Source organism: Petromyzon marinus, chromosome 47, assembly GCF_048934315.1.
Source record: "Petromyzon marinus isolate PM22_M1 ecotype Great Lakes invasive population chromosome 47, UKy_Petmar_22M1.pri1.0, whole genome shotgun sequence".
In the NCBI taxonomy this organism is placed as follows: Eukaryota; Metazoa; Chordata; class Hyperoartia; order Petromyzontiformes; family Petromyzontidae; genus Petromyzon; species Petromyzon marinus.
In genome coordinates, this window is record NC_133713.1 from 8,513,200 (window position 1) to 8,533,120 (window position 19,921).

Here is a 19,921-nt window from a genome sequence, read left to right on the forward strand (position 1 = left end):
TTCCACCATCATTAATTGGGCATATGGAGGCAATTAATTGCAAAAAACATTACATGCATTTCGTAGCTGATGTTCATTCGTTTCCCCGACATATTAAAGAAACATGTACTCTCACTGTGGTGTACTTAAGTGACCTCAACATTTTACATTATATCAAGCAGCAGCATCAATTGCAACTTTGATATCGTTCGTTCACTGGTCTTCTAATTGCAAGTCGAAAAAAATACTCCACGAGCACAAATTAAAATAATTTCTTCCACTTTGTCATTCGCCGCCGTGCCCCAAATACACGCAAAGGCACGTTCATACGCCCGTGCGATCGGTCGCGCAAGCATACATTGCTCTCGATGACCCGAAACAGAATGGGCCTGCAGCCACTTTGTCCACATCTCAGTGAGGAGTTGCGCACGGAGGGGCGTGTCTGGGCGTGGCTAAAGTGGTTAGCGACGCCCTTTTTTGGGCATTACCCCTGCCCCTTTCTCTGACAGGGTCCACCCCCCATCTACGTAAGAATCGTCACAAGCCCCATTATATATAAGGTTGTTTTAAAGGTGCACCACGCGATGAAATTCGTCGCCGAGCATAATTGCTCGCGACACATTGAGCCTGCCTCCACTATCAGCAACCTGTTGTGCAACTTGCTACAGAGATGCCCAAACATAATCGGTTCAGTTGCATGCAACCACGTTGCGAGTGGTATACATTTTAGAGGCCTATTTAAATGTTTAATGGGGCGTCGCATTATGGTTGTCACCCCGTAACTGTCAACCCGGTGATCCCGAGGTCGATTCGTGACCCTCAGCTAACGTCATTGGGGGGGTGACATCTGATCAGGGCCTGGGATACCCTCTCCGCCAACCTGCACTCACCGGCTTGGTGATGTTACGGTTCAAATTTTCCCCGCACGACCGACACTAGCGCTTGCCACCTTTTCCAGAGGCCAAACTCGGACATACGCCACTATATTTCAGTCAGCCTAGGTCTATCAAAACTGTGCAGTAGACCGTTTATAATAATAAAGTCCAACACAATACCGGTACCAGACCTCAGTACAAATCAATTACTGCTACCACCCTGGACGCAGATAGATTAGTTAAGTATAGATTGTATCCAAATTCAGCCGGAAGGGCCCAATAAGCTGCTCGGATCTATTTCGTAAGTGTCCTGCAACGGTAAAGATGTTATACAGTACAGATGGCAAACCAGGACATGTGACAAACCCTACTGACATGGGGTGGGGAGACCTTTATCCAGTAGTGGATTGACAAAGAGCTGTAAATTTGTTTTGCTATTACTTACCTTATTATTCACAAACGTTTTGCTTGCGCAGCACTTTTTTAATGCAAACGAGCCATTCACAATAATGCGAGCGTTGTTGCGAGTGCAACACGGCATAATAATGTCCCACGGCTGGCTCGACGGTTTTGCTTTTCATTTAATTGGAAATAAAATACGACGGTTAGACGTCTCCTTAAACACTGGAGATCTGCACGAGAGTGAACGAAAAAGGCTGGTGAAGACTTGCCGTTGATATGGGGTTTACAGCTTTTCACTGTCCCTGCAGAACCTCACGTGGGCATGCCATCGATCGCCACCCGTGCCTTTTAATTCACATATTTTGGCAGGAATCTCTTCATTTCCCGGACGCGCAGCGTGGAATCGCGTCTCGCGGGCGTGCGGTTTCAGCCGCACCATGACCGCTTACGATGATGATGGTGATGATAATGGTGATGATGATAAATTGTGTGGAGCAAATCCAAGCTTTTAAATTAACCGTGAATATGTCCACGCATTGGGATTGCTACAGCTGCCGCAGTAGTTGTTATATGTGTATTAGTTTCTAGACTTGCTGGTCCTCATATGAATGTGGAATGTGTCTGACTACTAGCTCATGCGGATTCATATTGGTCCCCGTAATGAAATACAACAGGAATTAGACCTTATGGACAATTTACTGGGGCAATATTTACAATACGTTCTGTAAGAATCCATCAGTTGAAGTAGAAAAAAACCTCACTTGCTAGGCATCAAGACTATTTTTGGGAAGGTCTTGCATTGGGGTATTTGGACAATTTGGAGTACCTGCAAAAAACAACCCCATAATGTATATGAGGGAATAACAGTCAAAGGTTCTCACTGATCGGTTCATTAACTAATTTGTTGCAGTGGCATTTCCTGGCCACCTCACAAGATCCAGCATGGTTTTTTTAAAGAGTTTCCCCAAATCCGTACGATCAACCAAACTCTTGCCTTCAAAGTGCTGAACTAAAGAGGGTTGTGCACCCGGCTCAGGATGAGTTACAGCGAATGGACTGTGCTTGGCACTGGTTTAAGAAGCACCATGGGGACGGAATATCTTACCGCAGACAACAGGAATGCACAAATTCCTTGCACACAAAGGCCAAAGCACTCAGGATGGCGAAAGATTCAGGAATTCCATTCTGAGCAGGACCCTACAAAAAAAATTGGTATTGATACTTCAGCGAGGCATTGCTGGCTAAACAAGGACTTGTGTATATATATACTGCACTCCTATATGACGTTTAAATTAAATTTTATGATATTTTTTTACCCAGGAAAGCCTCGCTGGAGCCTCAAGATTATTATTTTCAGTCGGGTCCTGCTATGTTTATTAATTATTTTCCGGAGTGGTGGTGGTGGGGGGCTTCACATGCTTTGTGTTTCTTAATTTAGTTATTTCGAGAGTCATATTTTAAATTTGTCAAACTTGGACCGCGATGCCGGCGCGTGCACGTGACCCACACCGTTTATTTTTGTACGTATGTATGTTGAATTTATTTCGCGCCGTACGTAGCCAACCGTGCTAACCTTTAAAGTACGCTGTGAAGCAGATGGCTCGTACATTTTACCGCTACTACACCCCACAGTCTTAACCAACACAGCCCTGGGCTCTAAACAGCAAACCTCTGCGACCAAGTAGCAAATGTGCCCGGTCATATCACTGCCAAAACAAACACGTAACTTCGGAGTTAATGGTTAATTTTGACAATGTGTGTGTGTATATATTCTGTCCCACTGAAAACAGTGCAGGAATGTTAATTAATATGCCACTGTGTGCTGTGTGAGATCGAGGGAGGAGGTGTTATTGTGTTTTGTCTGTATCCTGCCCGGTTATATTGCCTCTGTTCTGCAGAGGCTGGTCACCAGCATCACAATTAGAATTTCCACCAATTTTTCAGGGCACCTGCGTAGAAGATAAGAAATTCGCGCCACACCGCCGCCCACGTAGATTCACGCGGGGAGACAATTTCACTTGACTTTGACACTTTGTCTAGGGGCCACGCAGACCTAACCCTTACGTGCCACGCAATGTGCTCTCTAGCGACAGTCAATCGCTAGTGCAGTGTTTTGGGGGCTTGGAGACTGCATTGGGAAGAGTGTGGGGGAAGAGAGAGAGATAGATATGGGAGGGGGAATGAGAGAGAGAGAGGAGACAGAGGCATGGACCACAAGGGGGAGAGGGTGGAATCTCGGTCTGGCTTGGCTGTGTTTGTGGCTGGTGGGTAAGCATGCAATAGAGCGGGTTGGTGTGGTCGAGGTTTAGTAAGGCATAGGGAAGGTGCCACATAGGTAAGTTAGTATAGGTTCGGTGGGGGTGGTATATGATGTTTATGGTGTAGGGTGGGCGGGGTACGGGTGTATATCTTATTGGGTGGGTGTGGTACAGGGTGTGTATGGCAGTGTGGGGAGCGGTAGTGCCGCGGTTAGCGCGCTGCGCTATAAACCTGGCGACCCGGGTTCGATTCCCGCTCACGGCCAACACCAGTGACGATTATCTGAACCGGTCCTGGGCCTCCCCTAGGTCGACTCAGCCTCAAATGAGTACCTGGTGCGGTGGATAAAAACATTGCCACTGGGGAGACTAAGGCGGTCGGGCGTGGTGCTGGCCACCCACCCCCTCGTGTACCGTTCCGGCCTTCATAGGTGCTCGCTAACAGCACTTGCCCCTACAGTCTGTTAAGGCCATATGGGGGATCTTTGTCTTTGTATGGCAGTGTGGGGAGCGGTGGTGCAGTGGTTAGCGCGCTGTGCTACGAACCTGGCCATACGCGTTCCATTCCCGCTCTCTGCTACCACAAGTCAATCAATGAATTAAGTCTTAATTTTTATAGCACTATTTCGTACAAAGGATGCCATTCAAAGTGCTGTTCTGGGTTTCCCCTAGATCGACTCAACTTCACATGAGTACCTGGTACCGTGTTTAAACATCGCCACTGGGGAGACAAAGGCAGCCGGGCATGGTGATAGCCAGCCACCCCCTTGTGTACCGTGCCGGCCTTCATAGGTGCTCACTAACAGCAATTTCCCCAACAGTCTGTTTAGGCTACAGAGGGGATTCTTGTCTTTATATGGTTGTGTCGGATGTGGTATTCGTTGGATGTGTTTTTTTGTAGGGTGAGTGGTATATGGCAAGCATAGGGTGGACGGGTGGGGTTATAGGTTTGGTGGATGTGGATCTGTGTGGTACTGTGTGAGTCGAAGTTGGCTATAGTGCATTTCCCTACTAGTTAAAGGTAAATATTGAGGATGGGTATGGATGACTATTGGGTGGGTGAGTTGGTTTTCACAGCACGAGCCAGTGAATTCTTATTATAACGCATAGGGGTTGAGTGTACGTGTGTTATGGTACATCATACGGCGATAATAATAATTGATGGTAGGTTTAGTCGAGGTGTATGGTCTAAGAAAATAATAACACAGCAATGCCAATAATGATTTGACCTGGAAAAAAAAAAACCTCACCTAGTCTCGGGGCCGTTTGTCACATGCGTTGAGATTTTGGCCAGTTTTTGTTTTGTATTGAAGAGTTGTGTGGAAAGTAAACCAGAGTACCCATAACAAAAGCAAAGATCCCCCGTGTAGCCTTAACAGACTGTTGGGGCAAGTGCTGTTAGCGAGCACCTATGAAGGTCGGCACGGCACGAGGGGGTGGGTGGCCAACACCACGCCCGGCCGCCTTTGTCTCCCCAGTGGCGATGTTTCAACACCGCACCAGGTACCCATTTGAGGCTTAGTCGACCTAGGGTAGGCCCAGGACCCGGTTCAGATAATCGTCACACCGGTGCTGACCGTGAGCGGGGAATCGAACTCGGGACGCCGGGTTCGTAGCGCAGCGTAGCGCAGCGTAGCGCTAACCACTGCACCACCGCTCCACACACACCACCTCCACACACACACGCACGCACATAGCAGGCACGGTCACCTGACAGCCCAAACACAGAGCACCTGTGACGATCAGGGCAGTCTCCCACCTGAGTACTAACCAGGCTCCGTGACCTGCTTGGCTTGTGGGAGCCGACGGGAGATCGGGCCGCACTCAGTGTGATTTGCCCGGAGGCACAGTCTAGGGGTAAGTTCTGAAACCACGGTGAGATGTCCTTCATAATGTCGAGTCTACGGTTAGTAGGCGGGCATGGTGCAGAATAACAAAATAACAGAGTCTCGGACTCCGTGAAACAGTACATTATAGGAGGTTTTTTTTTACGCTACAAGCCAAATGAGCCTTTCTTCTGAGACCAGTTATTTTGCAGCGCATTTGTTTCGGTAAAACCATGTGCCGTCACATTCAGGGTGATGTGGTGATAAAGCAATGCGCATGGGGTTAGTGGCTCTGTAAAACAAAGGTTGTTGGGCTGGTATATGTATATGATGGGCGGGTGGGGATTGATACAGGATGGGATATTATAGTGTAGGGACGTTCGTGGAACGTACAGTAGTCCGGTACAAGATGAGATATAATTGTATCCGGATGTCATAGGCAGAGTGGTGATGTGAAAAGGTTGATCGGATTGGTATGGTATACAACAGTGGTGGCAACAATACTGGATCTGTGAATTATACATATGATGGGTGGGTATGGTATCGTGCTGGTCGTGGCACTTATGGTAAGAGGATAAACAGATGACTGTGTTTGTTGCTAATGTATTGGCAGTGGCGCACAATCACAAATAACGAAACACTCAGCACACTCGTCAATGACACTGTGGCCTTAAGAGGAAAGCAATAATAGGCGTCGTTTCGGGCAATGACCCTTTTTAATAGTAACTAAACTGTCGGAGGGGAGGGAGGGAGGGTGGGTGGGAGGAGGGGAGGGATGGTGGGTGGGGAGGAGGGTGGGTGTGTGGAGGGAGGAGGGTGGGTGGAGCGGAGGAGGAGGGTGGGTGGGTGGGGAGGGAGGAGGGTGGGGAGGAGGAGGGTGGGTGGGTGGAGAGGAGGAGGGTGGGTGGGTGGGGAGGAGGAGGGTGGGTGGGTGGGGAGGAGGAGGGTGGGTGGGTGGGGAGGAGGGAGGGAGGGAGGGTGGGTGGGTGGGTGGGGAGGAGGGAGGGAGGGAGGGTGGGTGGGTGGGTGGGTGGGGAGGAGGGAGGGAGGGAGGGTGGGTGGGTGGGGAGGAGGGAGGGAGGGAGGGTGGGGGTGGGTGGGGAGGAGGGAGGGAGGGAGGGTGGGTGGGTGGGTGGGGAGGAGGGAGGGAGGGAGGGTGGGTGGGTGGGGAGGAGGGAGGGAGGGAGGGTGGGAGGAGGGAGGGAGGGTGGGTGGGTGGGGAGGAGGGAGGGAGGGTGGGTGGGTGGGTGGGGAGGAGGGAGGGAGGGTGGGGGGTGGGTGGGGAGGAGGGAGGGAGGAGGGTGGGTGGGGGTGGGAGGGGAGTGGGGAGGAGGGAGGGAGGGTGGGTGGGTGGGTGGGGAGGAGGGAGGGAGGGAGGGTGGGTGGGGGAGGAGGAGGGGGGGAGGAGGGTGGGTGGGTGGTGGGTGGGGAGGAGGGAGGGTGGGGGGTGGGTGGGGAGGAGGGAGGGTGGGTGGGTGGGTGGGGAGGAGGGAGGGTGGGTGGGTGGGTGGGGGGGAGGGTGGGTGGGTGGGTGGGTGGGGAGGAGGGTGGGTGGGTGGGTGGGTGGGGAGAGGGTGGGTGGGTGGGTGGGTGGGGAGGAGGGAGGGTGGGTGGGTGGGGAGGGAGGGAGGGTGGGTGGGTGGGGAGGAGGGAGGGTGGGTGGGTGGGTGGGTGGAAGGGAGGGAGGGTGGGTGGGGGGAGGAGGGAGGGTGGGTGGGTGGGGAGGGAGGGAGGGTGGGGGGGGGGGGAGGAGGGAGGGTGGGTGGGTGGGTGGGGAAGGAGGGGGGTGGGGTGGGGGTGGGGAGGAGGGAGGGTGGGTGGGTGGGTGGGGAGGGGTGGGTGGTGGTGGGGAGGAGGGGGTGGGTGGGTGGGGAGGAGGGTGGGTGGGTGGGTGGGGAGGAGGGAGGGTGGGTGGGTGGGGAGGAGGGAGGGTGGGTGGGTGGTGTGGGAGGAGGAGGGTGGGTGGGTGGGTGGGGAGGAGGGAGGGTGGGTGGGTGGGTGGGTGGGAGGAGGGAGGGTGGGTGGGTGGGTGGGGAGGAGGGAGGGTGGGTGGGTGGGTGGGGAGGAGGGAGGGTGGGTGGGTGGGTGGGGAGGAGGGAGGGTGGGTGGGTGGGTGGGGAGGAGGGGAGGGTGGGTGGGGGGGGTGGGAGGAGGGAGGGTGGGTGGGTGGGTGGGGAGGAGGGAGGGTGGGTGGGTGGGTGGGGAGGAGGGAGGGTGGGTGGGTGGGAGGGAGGAGGGAGGGTGGGTGGGTGGGTGGGAGGGAGGGAGGTGGGTGGGTGGGGAGGAGGGAGGGTGGGTGGGGGGTGGGGGGAGGTGGGGTGGGTGGGTGGGGGGGAGGGAGGGAGGGGTGGGTGGGTGGGTGGGGAGGAGGTGAGGGTGGGGGGTGGGTGGGTGGGGAGGAGGGAGGGTGGGAGGGTGGGTGGGTGGGTGGGTGGGGAGGAGGGAGGGTGGGTGGGTGGGTGGGTGGGGAGGAGGGAGGGAGGGTGGGTGGGTGGGGAGGAGGGAGGGTGGGTGGGTGGGTGGGGAGGAGGGAGGGTGGGTGGGTGGGTGGGGAGGAGGGAGGGTGGGTGGGTGGGTGGGGAGGAGGGAGGGTGGGTGGGTGGGTGGGGAGGAGGGAGGGTGGGTGGGTGGGGAGGAGGGAGGGTGGGTGGGTGGGTGGGGAGGAGGGAGGGTGGGTGGGTGGGTGGGGAGGAGGGAGGGTGGGTGGGTGGGTGGGGAGGAGGGAGGGTGGGTGGGTGGGTGGGGAGGAGGGAGGGTGGGTGGGTGGGGAGGAGGGAGGGTGGGTGGGTGGGTGGGGAGGAGGGAGGGTGGGTGGGGAGGAGGGAGGGTGGGTGGGGAGGAGGGAGGGTGGGTGGGTGGGTGGGGAGGAGGGAGGGTGGGTGGGTGGGTGGGGAGGAGGGAGGGTGGGTGGGTGGGTGGGGAGGAGGGAGGGTGGGTGGGTGGGTGGGGAGGAGGGAGGGCTGGGTGTGTGTGTTCACTGTTTGGCTATTCTGGTGGGTAGGAGAGGGATGGTGGGTAGGAGGAGGGATGGTGGGTGGGTGTTCGTGTGTGTGGTGGGTGTGTGGGGTGTGTGCTCCGGCCCTCTGTGTGTCACCCAGGGGCTGTGGCTGGATTGGGTGCTGGTTCAGAATCTGCCCGTGCTCCTTCGGAGGTAGTGCGTGTGTCGCTCTGTCCGTGTGTGTCTCTCAGCTCCTGCCTGAAGTGTTAATAGAACTGGATCTGCTAACAGGTATGCAGTGTGTGTTTGTGTGTGTCTGTCTGTGTGTCTGTCTGTGTGTGTCTGTCTGTGTGTCTGTCTCTGTGTGTCTGTGTCTGTGTGTCGGTGTGCGTCTGTCTGTGTGTGTCTGTCTGTGTGTGTCTGTCTGTGTGTGTGTCTGTCTGTGTGTCTGTCTGTGTGTCTGTCTGTGGGTGTGTCTGTGTGTGTCTGTCTCTGTGTGTCTGTCTGTGTGTGTCTGTCTCTGTGTGTCTGTCTGTGTGTGTCTGTCTGTGTCTGTCTGTGTCTGTCTGTGTGTCTGTGTCTGTCTGTGTGTCTGTCTCTGTGTGTCTGTGTCTGTGTGTCGGTGTGTGTCTGTCTGTGTGTGTCTGTCTGTGTCTGTCTGTGGGTGTGTCTGTGTGTGTCTGTCTCTGTGTGTGTGTCTGTCTGTGTCTGTGTGTCTGTCTGTGTCTGTGGGTGTGTCTGTGTGTGTCTGTGTGTGTCTGTATGTGTCTGTCTGTGTGTGTCGGTGTGTCTGTGTGTGTCTGTCTGTCTGTCTGTGTGTGTGTCTGTCCTGTGTGTGTGTCTGTCCTGTGTGTGTCTGTCTGTGTCTGTGTGTCTGTCTGTCTGTGTGTGTCTGTCCTGTGTGTGTGTCTGTGTGTGTGTCTGTCTGTGTGTCTGTGTGGGGAGCGGTGGTGTAGTGGTTAGCGCTACGCTGCGCTATGAACCTGGCCACCCGGGTTCGGTTCCAGCTCACGGCCAACATCCAGTGACGATTATCTGAACCGGTCCCGGGCCTCCCCTAGGTGGACTCAGCCTCAAATGAGGACCTGGTGCGGTGTGTAAACATCGCCACTAGGGAGACAAAGGCGGTCGGGCGTGGTGCTGGCCACCCACCCCCTCGTGTACCGTGCTGGCCTTCATAGGTGCTCGCTAACAGCACTTGCCTCTACAGTCTGTGAGACGCTACACGAGGAGGGGATGATATCTGGTGGTGTTTGTACATATTAGGGTATATGCTTGGTAATACGGTATAATACATTGACGAAAATACACACACAAGGCCAAGCTGAAGTGCATATATAGTAAACACACGCTGTTAGTGTTTCATTGCGCGATATGAAATGTTGTTTACGTGGTACGAAGAGCTTACGTGAGTTTCTGTGTTGTGTTTGTGTACTGTATGATAGTTAACAATTAGTATATTAGTACGTGTACTATAGGGGGGGCTCTTAAGAGGATCGCTAGTGTGTATGTGTGTATGTATACTCTTTGAGTTTCAATGTTACGTTTGTGTACAGTGTGTGTTGTGTATTAAACGATGAGTCGATGGTTGAGTTAACGTAACGTAGAATCATATCTGCTGCGACATGAATTCGTGTGTTTTTAGTGTCTAATTATGGGATTAATCACGCAAAGTGATTAATCTTTGCGTTTAAATGCGTTCCATGACACGGCAATTGACGTGAACGCCTTTGCCTACTGTAGACGATGCACACTTTGTGTACAGTTGTTATGTGTTATATGTGTGTGTGTATATACATTATGTGCTGGTGTTTTTAAAAAGTGTCGTTTGCATCTGTCGTGAAAGGAGAAAATCAACCTTTATTTAGACTTAAATACAGCGACGAAATGCACGCACACACACACACGTCGGTTTAACTCGGATGTTCGATGTGCTGTGGATATGTCAATCAAGTTCGTTGTATAACTTATTACAATGTTAAAACTAAACACTTTTATGCCTGATGAGAGAGAAAAAAAACATGCTTTGTGTGTCTGGTACTGTACCACACAACTAACACAGCACGCTACGATAATAATGTTACATACAGTGCAGTACTTTGAATGTATGTTCATGTACCCGTGTTCCGTATACAAGTTAATTTAAAATATAGATTTAAGTTAATTTTAAGTGTGGCTACATCTCAACACTTTGTGTGCGGTTCCGTCTTGACATCTTTGTCCGAACTGTTTTAAGTACAGTACTTGTTTTAACTATACAGTGCACGCGTTTAGAGTTATTTTAAACGCCTAAACCAGCGTTACAAAGTGTTGTGGCTTGTATAATGAACGTCTGTGTGTGTGTGTTGTATCGCAATGCAGTGAAACATTAAGTGTGTTGCTATACGTGTGTAAACAACAACTACAACCTTACTATATATGCGCCAATACAATGACTACATTCTAGAACTCTACCAAGTGTGTGACATTGAATGACTACAGCACTGCATTTTACTTTATAACGCGTTAAATTATTATACAATTATGTACGGGTACGCGTAACAGCACTCTTATGTGCTTAATGTTAGAGTGGTTTGTGCATGAAGACGAAGACCACGAAAGTGAAGGGGTGGTGATGGTGGTGGTGGGGAAACTTTGAAGGGTTTAACATTCCAACGTGGCTGTCCCCCTCCTCCTGCTGCTTCTTCTTCTTGTTGTTGTTGAGTGTGAGGTGGGTGAGCGGTTTCTAAAGGGGGAGCGAGGCTGCTTTAAGGAATGTGTCTTTGTGTGTGTGTGTGTCACGTCTTGTGTGTGTCTTGTGTGTGTGTCACGTTGTGTGTGTCACGTTGTGTGTGTCTTGTGTGTGTGTCACGTTATGTGTGTCTTGTGTGTGTGTCACGTCTTGTGTGTGTCGTGTGTGTGTCACGTCTTGTGTGTGTCGTGTGTGTGTCACGTTGTGTGTGTCTTGTGTGTGTGTCACGTCTTGTGTGTGTCACGTTGTGTGTGTCACGTTGTGTGTGTCTTGTGTGTGTGTGTGTCACGTTGTGTGTGTCTTGTGTGTGTGTCACGTTGTGTGTGTCTTGTGTGTGTGTCACGTCTTGGGTGTGTGTGTCACGTTGTGTGTGTCTTGTGTGTGTCACGTCTTGTGTGTGTGTCACGTTGTGTGTGTCTTGTGTGTGTGCCACGTTGTGTGTGTGTCACGTTGTGTGTGTCACGTTGTGTGTGTCTTGTGTGTGTGTCGTGTGTGTGTGTCACGTTGTGTGTGTCTTGTGTGTGTCACGTCTTGTGTGTGTGTCACGTGTGTGTCTTGTGTGTGTGTCACGTTGTGTGTGTCTTGTGTGTGTGTCACGTCTTGTGTGTGTGTGTGTCACGTTGTGTGTGTCTTGTGTGTGTGTCACGTTGTGTATGTCTTGTGTGTGTGTCAGGTCTTGTGTGTGTGTCACGTTGTGTGTGTCTTGTGTGTGTGTCACGTTGTGTGTGTCTTGTGTGTGTGTCACGTTGTGTGTGTCTTGTGTGTGTGTCACGTTGTGTGTGTCTTTGTGTGTCACGTTGTGTGTGTGTGTCACGTTGTGTGTGTCTCGTATGTGTGTCACGTTGTGTGTGTCTTGTGTGTGTGTCACGTCTTGTGTGTGTGTGTCACGTTGTGTGTGTCTTGTGTGTGTGTCACGTTGTGTGTGTCTTGTGTGTGTGTCACGTCGTGTGTCTTGTGTGTGTCACGTTGTATGTCTTGTGTGTGTGTCACGTTGTGTGTGTCTTGTGTGTGTGTCACGTCTTGTGTGTGTGTCACGTTGTGTGTGTCTTGTGTGTGTGTCACGTTGTGTGTGTCTTTGTGTGTCACGTTGTGTGTGTCTTGTGTGTCACGTTGTGTGTGTCTTGTGTGTGTGTGTCACGTTGTGTGTGTCTCGTGTGTGTGTCACGTTGTGTGTGTCTTGTGTGTGTGTCACGTTGTGTGTGTCTCGTGTGTGTCACGTTGTGTGTGTCTTGTGTCTCAGCCATCTCAGTCATCTCAGTCAGTCGACCCGTGGCACCTGGGTGTGCCCCGTGACCTCCTGCCCGCGGGCGTTCGACACTTCACGTGGCCTCAAGGTGCACCTGGCCTGGCACAAGCGTTGTGGTGACGTCACCGCCACTTAGTGGCGAATGGCGGTTGTTGTTGTTGTCTTGTGTGTGTGTGTGTCTTGTGTGTGTGTGTCTTGTGTGTGTGTCTTGTGTGTGTGTGTCTTGTTTGTGTCACGTCTTGTGTGTGTGCCACGTCTTGTGTGTGTGTCTTGTGTGTGTGTCTTTTGTGTGTGTCTTGTCTTGTGTGTCACGTCTTGTGCCTGTGTGTCACGTCTTGTGTCTGTGTGTGTGTCTTGTGTGTCTTGTGTGTGTGTGTCGTGTGTGTGTCTTGTGTGTGTGTGTCTTGTGTGTGTGTGTCTTGTGTGTGTGCTCGCAAACAGCACTTTGCGTGCTCGGGAACGGCACTTGTCCCTACAGTATGTTAATGCTATATTGTACGGGGGATCCTTTGTCTGTGTGTGCCTAGAAACTTGCTGTACGTTCTTCATGTACCTTGCGTGTAGGCATAATACATCTGTGTACAGTACATTTTTAAAATTCCTTGCCCTCTGTATATAATTACTGTACACTGCAAATATTGTTTGTGTGTGTACATGACTATGTGTGTGTGCCTGTTCTTTCTGGCGTACAATTCCCTGCCACAATTATATCCTCTGTTCTGTATGCTTACGAAACTTCGACCTTCCCCCCCTATCTGCCCGTTTAAAGGAACATCTGACTCGGCTGGAAACAGTCAGACTGGCCCTGCCTGCCAACGATCCATCCTGCATTTAACCAGCCTGGGTTACAGCAGATCATTGAAAGATCTGGACACAGTCCCATCGCATTTGGCTAGGTCACGTAGCCCGCACACCTTAGCTAGAGAGGAGATGGGCTGATGTGTGAGTGAGTGACACAGGCTAGAGAAGAGTGGAGCTGGTGTGTGAGTGACACAGGCTAGAGAAGAGTGGAGCTGGTGTGTGAGTGACACAGGCTAGTGAAGAGTGGAGCTGGTGTGTGAGCGACACAGGCTAGAGAAGAGTGGAGCTGGTGTGTGAGTGACAGGCTAGAGAAGAGTGGAGCTGGTGTGTGAGTGACAGGCTAGAGAAGAGTGGAGCTGGTGTGTGAGTGACAGGCTTGATAAGTGATGAGCTGGTGTGTGAGTGACACAGGCTAGAGAAGAGTGGAGCTGGTGTGTGAGTGACACAGGCTAGAGAAGGGATGGGCTGATGTGTGAGTGACACAGGCTAGAGAAGAGTGGAGCTGGTGTGTGAGTGACACAGGCTAGAGAAGGGATGGGCTGATGTGTGAGTGACACAGGCTAGAGAAGAGTGGAGCTGGTGTGTGAGTGACTGGCTTGAGAAGAGTGGAGCTGGTGTGTGAGTGACACAGGCTTGAGAAGAGTGGAGCTGGTGTGTGAGTGACACAGGCTAGAGAAGAGTGGAGCTGGTGTGTGAGTGATACAGGCTTGAGAAGAGTGGAGCTGTTGTGTGAGTGACAGGCTAAAGAAGAGTGGAGCTGGTGTGTGACAGGCTAGAGAAGAGTGGAGCTGATGTGTGAGTGACACAGGCTTGAGAAGAGTGGAGCTGATGTGTGAGTGACAGGCTAGAGAAGAGTGGAGCTGGTGTGTGAGTGACAGGCTGGAGAAGAGTGGAGCTGGTGTGTGAGTGACACAGGCTAGAGAAGAGTGGAGCTGGTGTGTGAGTGACACAGGCTAGAGAAGAGTGGAGCTGGTGTGTGAGTGACTGGCTTGAGAAGAGTGGAGCTGGTGTGTGAGTGACACAGGCTAGAGAAGAGTGGAGCTGGTGTGTGAGTGACACAGGCTAGAGAAGAGTGGAGCTGGTGTGTGAGTGACAGGCTAGAGAAGAGTGGAGCTGGTGTGTGAGTGACAGGCTAAAGAAGAGTGGAGCTGGTGTGTGAGTGACAGGCTAGAGAAGAGGGGAGCTGGTGTGTGAGTGACACAGGCTAGAGAAGAGTGGAGCTGGTGTGTGAGTGACAGGCTAGAGAAGAGTGGAGCTGGTGTGTGAGTGACACAGGCTAGAGAAGAGTGGAGCTGGTGTGTGAGTGACACAGGCTAGAGAAGAGTGGAGCTGGTGTGTGAGTGACAGGCTAGAGAATTGTGGAGCTGGTGTGTGAGTGACACAGGCTAGAGAAGGGATGGGTTGATGTGTGAGTGACACAGGCTAGAGAAGAGTGGAGCTGGTGTGTGAGTGACAGGCTAGAGAGGAGATGGGCTGGTGTGTGAGTGACAGGCTAGAGAAGAGTGGAGCTGGTGAGTGAGTGACAGGCTTGAGAAGAGTGGAGCTGGTGTGTGAGTGAAACAGGCTAGAGAAGAGTGGAGCTGGTGTGTGAGTGACAGGCTAGAGAAGAGTGGAGCTGGTGTGTGAGTGACAGGCTGGAGAAGAGTGGAGCTGGTGTGTGAGTGACAGGCTGGAGAAGAGTGGAGCTGGTGTGTGAGTGACACAGGCTAGAGAAGAGTGGAGCTGGTGTGTGAGTAACAGGCTGGAGAAGAGTGGAGCTGGTGTGTTAGTGACAGGCTGGAGAAGAGTGGAGCTGGTTTGTGAGTGACACAGGCTTGAGAAAAGTGGAGCTGGTGTGTGAGTGACACAGGCTTGAGAAGAGTGGAGCTGGTGTGTGAGTGACAGGCTAGAGAAGAGTGGAGCTGGTGTGTGAGTGACAGGCTAGAGAAGAGTGGAGCTGGTGTGTGAGTGACACAGGCTTAAGAAGAGTGGAAATTGTATGTGAGTGACAGGCTGGAGAAGAGTGGAGCTGGTGTGTGAGTGACACAGGCTTGAGAAGGGATGAGCTGGTGTGTGAGTGACACAGGCTTGAGAAGAGTAGAGCTGGTGTGTGAGTGACAGGCTTGAGACGAGTAGAGCTGGTGTGTGAGTGACAGGCTGGAGAAGAGTGGAGGTGATGTGTGAGTGACACAGGCTAGAGAAGAGTGGAGCTGGTGTGTGAGTGACACAGGCTTGAGAAGAGTGGAGCTGGTGTGTGAGTGTCAGGCTAGAGAAGAGTAGAGCTGGTGTGTGAGTGACAGGCTAGAGAAGAGTGGAGCTGGTGTGTGAGTGACACAGGCTTGAGAAGAGTGGAGCTGGTGTGTGAGTGACAGGCTAAAGAAGAGTGGAGCTGGTGTGTGAGTGACACAGGCTAGAGAAGAGTGGAGCTGGTGTGTGAGTGACAGGCTAGAGAATTGTGGAGCTGGTGTGTGAGTGACACAGGCTTGAGAAGGGATGGGCTGGTGTGTGAGTGACTGGCTTGAGAAGAGTGGAGCTGGTGTGTGAGTGACTGGCTTGAGAAGAGTGGAGCTGGTGTGTAAGTGACACAGGCTTGAGAAGAGTGGAGCTGATGTGTGAGTGACACAGGCTTGAGAAGAGTGGAGCTGGTGTGTGAGTGACACAGGCTTGAGAAGAGTGGAGCTGGTGTGTGAGTGACAGGCTAGAGAAGAGTGGAGCTGGTGTGTGAGTGACAGGCTGGAGAAGAGTGGAGCTGGTGTGTGAGTGACACAGGCTAGAGAAGAGTGGAGCTGGTGTGTGAGTGACAGGCTAGAGAAGAGTGGAGCTGGTGTGTGAGTGACAGGCTAGAGAAGAGTGGAGCTGGTGTGTGAGTGACACAGGCTAGAGAAGGGATGGGCTGATGTGTGAGTGACACAGGCTTAAGAAGAGTGGAGCTGGTGTGTGAGTGACACAGGCTAGAGAAGAGATCGGCTGGTGTGTGAGTGACAGTCTAGAGAAGAGTGGAGCTGGTGTGTGAGTGACAGTCTAGAGAAGAGTGGAGCTGGTGTGTGAGTGACACAGGCTAGAGAAGGGATGGGCTGATGTGTGAGTGACACAGGCTTGAGAAGAGTGGAGCTGGTGTGTGAGTGACACAGGCTAGAGAAGAGTGGAGCTGGTGTGTGAGTGACACAGGCTAGAGAAGGGATGGGTTGATGTGTGAGTGACAGGCTAGAGAAGAGTGGAGCTGGTGTGTGAGTGACAGGCTAGAGAAGGGATGAGCTGGTGTGTGAATGACACAGGCTAGAGAAGAGTGGAGCTGGTGTGTGAGTGACACAGGCTAGAGAAGGGATGGGCTGGTGTGTGAGTGACAGGCTAGAGAATTGTGGAGCTGGTGTGTGAGTGACAGGCTAGAGAAGAGTAGAGCTGGTGTGTGAGTGACATAGGCTAGAGAAGAGTGGAGCTGGTGTGTGAGTGACACAGGCTAGAGAAGAGATCGGCTGATGTGTGAGTGACACAGGTAGAGGAGAGTGGAGCTGGTGTGTGAGTGACACAGGCTTGAGAAGAGATGGGCTGATGCGTTACAGAAGGATGTGTAGCTGTGTGGACGTGACAGTGACCAGCGGTGACACGATCGGCGTCTGTGAAGGACGCTACTGGGCAGTTGTAGGCAGTAGAATGCCTCTTGACCGCCTCGATGTGGCGCCGAACATCACAGATCCTATCATCTGCGATGTTACCCTACTATAATCGCGGATAATAGGTAGAAAGAGGGTTATTTGTATGTTTAAACTACTGCACAGTACTATACACGCAGCAATGCTTCTGTTGTGTATAAGCGATACAGGTACTACACATACTGTGTACGTACCCTTAACAAAATAAGTTTCCTTACTTTTTAACACAAGTACAGTACGATAATAAGAGCAGCACACCCCGAGTGACGTTTAATCGGTCCTGGGTCGCGCTGCGCTGGAAGTTACAAAGGTCATGCATGCCGTGTGTGTAAGTGATGCTATTTACTAAAACAGAAGAAACCAGTGGAGGAATAACGCCGGTTAATAAAACGCAGAAACTTTAGAAACAATGAGATACTTAAAGCGGCTTCCTGATCATCGTTTACATCATCTCCATCATCATCATCATTTGCCTTCGGAGTCCCATACATCGATCATTACGACCGTCATCTCTGTGGCTATTACTGTGATCTTGGCAGGGTAAGCGTGACACGGGAAAAATGGTACGGAAGGTGGTCCGCATCTCCACCATCACCACCTCGATTTCACTGTGTCATCACCATTACAGCGAAATGCCATTAATCGACAGTGATATGGGCTGAGATGCCCACAGATCCTGCAATCCGCCGTAGACTGCCAAATAAATAAAATTCCCCAGCACGGTGGTGTATTTAGCTTAATTTAGGCCTTTTTGGCCGTGTAACTCCATGAATCTGCGGGCGAAACATGGATTATAGGAGCGCGGAACGTGACTACGAGAGTTTTCGCCATATGGGGGTCACAGTTTAGGATTTTTGCATTTTTAAATGCTAAAATCCCTTACGTCGCAACAGTTCAACGTCAGCACAGCTAGTTTGTGCCAAAAGAAAGGCAATTCAAACTAATGTCGCCGAGTTGATGCAACATGTTTGTTAACCACGAGCTCCACCCCGGAGTTAAAAGACTGTGCCTCGCAACTTGTATCCTCAAATTGAATCAAAAATAAATTGCACGCAATTGCAGATAATAGGGTGGATTTACCACGCGAGTCCACTTATCAGCGAAGAGCGTTTCAATAGCTCCTTATGTGCGCTGTGTTAGCGAACACGCTGCCAAAGGAGGATCAATGTATATTCATTTGAATGCATTTTTTATGTACTCACAATTTATTTCAGCACTGCTTTAAAAAAATATTATCTCCAAGAACCTGTAGATAATCTCGATGAATGACGCACGAATCCTCCCCTCGTCCGCATACAAATTCCAGTTAAGAGGAAGCCTATCCGCAACGAGGGATGGGAACATTGCGGAAAATTGTAACAGGGTCTGGATAATAATAGGGTGGTTTTTCCCCTTTTTTTCTGGCAACAAAACTGAAACCTTTTCACAAGGATTCATGGCTGCATTAACCACAATACCTGCAGTCAAAAATGCAAACAAAAAACATACTATGATAATAAGGTTTTGGTGGACCTACAGCTGCCGTGGATAATAGAGTCACGGATATGAAGAGTTCTGCTACAACAATTCTGCAATAATTTGTTTTACTGCCTGACAATCAAAAATATGCCTCTAAATCTCATATGGGTACGAATGAACTGTAGGGTCACATCATGTGGTACTGCAATAGGAATGCAGTGTAAAAAAAACCACACATTTTAGTGGAAACAGATGTCTGACTGAAGCAAAACTTAAACACAAGAGCAGTGTACAGTGCGCACACTGCAGAAAAGATCATACAAAATGCAATAAATTTACACATGGAGAAGAAAAAAAACCCGAAATGTAATTCATGCTCATTAATACAGTATGTACATGCAGGAATCTGAATTCGTTTTTCATCAGCATGCCAAACATAGATTAAAAGTATAATCAAATATAAACTGAGCTTTATTACTCCCGTAGTAATATTGCATAAATGATGATGGTACCGAATTGAATAAAAATGAGAGAGGAAAAACAACGTTGAGTACTGTGTAGGTAACAAGACAATTTAAATTCCTGTACTTTTCAAACATTGAAACGTTTGCGGCAATAAAGTACAAGCACTATAAAACGGAAAATGTAACAATTTAAGCTCGGCCAGGCCTCAAACACTTTCCTTAACCCTGTATTCTGGCCTGGAAGGTCCTGTCCACAAAGGCAACTCACATCAGGCCAGAGATCTAGGAAAGCAGCTGAGGCCCACTTAGAAATAAACTATTTTGCAACATGTTCCAAAAATCCTAATGTACATTTTTTAAATGTTTAAACTGTTAATTTTAGATATCTATCATAATTTACCTTGGAGAGAAATCCAGTTATCTTTTACACGTTCCTCTTCACACCCATCCACCATGATATTTTCCTCCTGAACAAGACAAACTTGTTGTTCAGGTATTCTGCCAATGATCCTTTGAAACAATGTGGCATCATTTGAATAAATACACAGCTTTATTGCATTTCTTAAACAGCAAAATTAATATAAAAGTTACGCCTTCTCAATGATATATACCAAACATTGTCTGGAACACCACCCTACTGCACATTTGCAAACATTCAATCTACAACCTGCCTTTCACCAGGCCTTTGAGAGACACTGAGCTTTGCTCCATTATGCACATAAATGTATGCCTGTCAAATATTGTGGACATTATAAATTGCATTATTATAAAAAAGTATGAAAATAACAAGATAATACGCTATGGAATAAAACCACCACGAATCTTAAAATAATGCGTTATCCCCGCGATTCACAGGAACTCCCGTAATGGAGGGTGTCAAAAACAATTCTATAGCTGTGAAAAATGTGAATATTGTTTGCGTCTAATTCCCCCCTAAACTTCGTGAGATATCGTGATCATGCCAGCCCGCTTCCAAGAAGCCTGCCACGTTCCAAAACACATCATCCAATTGAGATGTCTCACAACACAGACGGGAGAGATACAGGCATTAAAACAACAACAAAATGCCTCTATGTTGGTTCACGTGGCACAGACTCCACTGTGCTCATGTGGCCTATTGACCGGGAGACTTAATCCGCTTTGGATTTTAATAAAAAATATTTTGTGCAAAATCTGTAACTCTCGGCCCTCATGGTAGATTTGCTCCACTTATGTCTTCCCCCCAATTTCTTATTAAATAAATGACAATATTTATACAGTAATTTTTTTACCGAATAGAACCAAAGAGTAGTAATTTTTTTGTTGCAAATTATA

At 50.4% G+C, this 19,921-nt stretch overlaps 1 protein-coding gene across 5 annotated transcripts in view; it reads left to right on the plus strand.

Annotated features, from left to right (window-relative positions):
- LOC116952597 (schwannomin-interacting protein 1-like) overlaps nucleotides 1–19,921 on the plus strand; it is a 186,860-nt gene that overhangs the window by 136,495 nt on the left and 30,444 nt on the right. The window contains exons 1-2 of one of the 5 annotated variants that reach the window (XM_076074369.1): nucleotides 8,423–8,569; nucleotides 12,250–12,343. The exons of 2 other annotated variants lie outside the window; for them this stretch is intronic. The gene's annotated coding sequence lies outside the window, so the exon portion shown is untranslated. Of the gene's footprint in view, nucleotides 1–8,414; nucleotides 8,570–12,249; nucleotides 12,344–19,921 lie in introns of those variants that run through there. 2 more of the 5 variants (XM_032972107.2, XM_032972108.2) reach the window with 2 other exon arrangements.